The 2,784-nt window shown below is 39.0% G+C and overlaps 1 protein-coding gene across 1 annotated transcript in view; it reads right to left on the reverse strand.

Annotated features, from left to right (window-relative positions):
- LOC108253241 (transmembrane and TPR repeat-containing protein 3-like) overlaps positions 1-2,784 on the reverse strand; it is a gene marked incomplete at its 5' end in the record, with an annotated part of 22,219 nt that overhangs the window by 18,394 nt on the left and 1,041 nt on the right. The gene's annotated exons all lie outside the window — the stretch shown is intronic.

Below are 2,784 nucleotides of genomic sequence, written 5' to 3' on the forward strand. Positions count from 1 at the left end.
CGGTTAAAATGCCGCCAACCGTTGCACCGATCTAAGCCAAAAGTTTCGTGCCGCATCCTTGTCACATTTTACAAGCTGCACACCAAATTCAAAGTCTTCGTAGCCTCTAGAATAAGCTCAAAACTGGACGAAAAAGAACAGTCTCAAATATTCAAAGGAAAATGCAAGCAAGTGTTTCTTTGTTGTTTTTTTTCAACAGATGGAATCGACCGTCACGTGCAGTGTTGCTCAAAATATTAGCACTCGCCGCGCCTGAAAAAAAAATCCCTCGAAAAGCGCGAGTTCAAACACAAATATCTCGGCAAGTACACGACGGATTTTAAAATCGAAAACAGATTTGTGAATGTGATTTTTGACCGCTTCGTTTTATTTATGTTAGGTTGAATTATTTTTTACATGAGAGTCCTCAATTCTGGAAAATAAATTTGAAGGCGTAAACGATAATCTTGCGGTGGAAACTGTTGTATTCAACATATGTCACTTTGCCTGGCTACTGGAATGTCTAATGTATGGGATTGTAGTGAGTGTGAAACAGAGGAAGAGAGTAACGAAGAGAGAGAGAGGGAAGGAGGGAGGGAGAGAGAGAGAAAGAGGAGGTAGGTTGGTACCTCGAACATATTTTTCGCATGTTAGGTATAATATAAATTAGACCATCACAATGCTGTCATGACAAGCCCCCCCTCTCTCTCTCTACCTCCTCTATAAATAGAAAGAGAGAGGGAGGGTATACATGTTGTATTATTTTCTATTTTGTTATTGTATTTTAAATACATACTTGTACATGTTTGTGTACGTACATGCTTTACAAAAATACAATATTGTATTACAATGAATAAATACACATGTAGGTATATGAAACATGTCGTTATATCTTCACTCCCTTCATCCCTCCTCTCTCTCCCTCCCTCCCTCGCAATACCTCATGGTAAATATATATGTTACCGGCAATCTGTATAATACTGGTATTTTATGTAATTGCATGAAATGTCTAGCGTTCCTAGGCAAAGTGTAATGAAATTGATAGTAATATCTCGTATATGCCTGGTCTATATTGGTCATATGTATTAGGTACATAATAAAAACCTAGGGATTTTATGAAATGCCGGATTATATAGAATGCCGGTAACATATACAATAGCTCAGTCCATGGGAAAAGTTATGTGTGTGCGGATTAGTATTTATACAGGGTATTTGATGACTATTTATACAAGGTATAATTGCATGAAATGTCTAGCGTTCTTAGGCAAAGTGTAATGAAATTGATAGTAATATTTCGTATATGCCTGGTCTATATTGGTCATATTAGGTACATAATAAAAACCTAGGGATTTTATGAAATGCCGGATTATATAGAATGCCGGTAACATATACAATAGCTTAGTCCATGGGAAAAGTTATGTGTGTGCGGATTAGCATTTATACAAGGTATTTGACTATTTATACAAGGTATTTATTTACTTGATGAAATATGTACACACATGTTGTGGCCATGTGTAAATAAGATTAATAATGAAAGCTATCCTGAAGACATAGAGATGATGGTATGTGGAGAGAGGTGATGCAGAAATTAGCTTTTTTTTCCTACTCCTTCTCCTCCTCCTTCTCCTCCTTCTTCTCCTCCTCCTTCTTCTCCTCCTCCTCCTTCTTCTCCTCCTCCTCCTTCTTCTTCTCCTCCTTCTTCTCCTCCTCCTTCTTCTCCTCCTCCTTCTTCTCCTCCTCCTTCTTCTCCTCCTCCTCCTTCTTCTCCTTCTCCTCCTCCTCCTTCTCCTCTTTCTTCTCCTTCTTCTCCTCCTCCTTCTTCTCCTCCTTCTTCTTCTCCTCCTCCTTCTTCTCCTCCTCCTTCTTCTCCTCCTCCTTCTTCTCCTCCTCCTTCTTCTCCTCCTTCTTCTCCTCCTTCTCCTCCTCCTCCTTCTCCTTCTTCTGTTTGTGTGTTCATGATAATACTAAAGTTATATAGTTACATAGGATTATGTACCTACTCTGTATGTACCTAGGTTGGTACTTTGTGTACCTACTAATGTTACAATTTGCAACATACGAGTAGGTTAGTGTAGATAAATGTCAGAAACCTATAGGTATACTTATTATTATTTTTTTTTTTAAAGAGGTTTGACAGAGGGAACTGTAACTTCTATGGTCTTATCGTCCCGAAATCGAAGAGAGAAGGAAGACAGGATAGGAAAAAGCCAGCCGTTCCGAGAACGAACATTATCCCATCAGGATAAAATCCGCCCCGGGCGGGAATCGAACCCGCGGCCTAGCGCTTACGAGGCAGACGCACTACCAACTAAGCTAACTAGGCTGGCTCATCGTGCTTTTTCAAATGATAAAAAGATGGACCATCCAAAGGCTAAAGCTCTGAACGAAGCACTAGGGTGCCCTCGTAGATTCGTAGAAGCCTTTTTGGAGCTGTTTGCCCCTCCACCTTAGCCTGAGTGGGCTGTGCATGGAGCTCACCCTAGTATCTTATTCACATTTAAGAAAGCATTTTTTAAAAAAGCTGACTTGAATGTTTGAAAGAGGGGACTAACAAATAAGGATAACATATTAGGTGTACTGTATTTGACGTCTAATGATGAATGCATTGCATGGAGGATTGAGGAATAAATTTGTCCTGTATTGTGACCTGTATATTGAACCATAGACCTAGATATTTCATCTGCAGATGTAGGGCCACAGAACACACACTTCTTTAATCCTATAAAGGTCGGCCTTTTTTATTGAGAAGGATTTTGATTTTTTTTTTTTTTTTTTTTTTTTTTTTTTTTTTGGTTTTCCCATTCT

This window comes from Diaphorina citri, unplaced genomic scaffold (assembly GCF_000475195.1).
Source record: "Diaphorina citri unplaced genomic scaffold, Diaci psyllid genome assembly version 1.1 scaffold1414, whole genome shotgun sequence".
Classification (NCBI taxonomy): Eukaryota; Metazoa; Arthropoda; class Insecta; order Hemiptera; family Psyllidae; genus Diaphorina; species Diaphorina citri.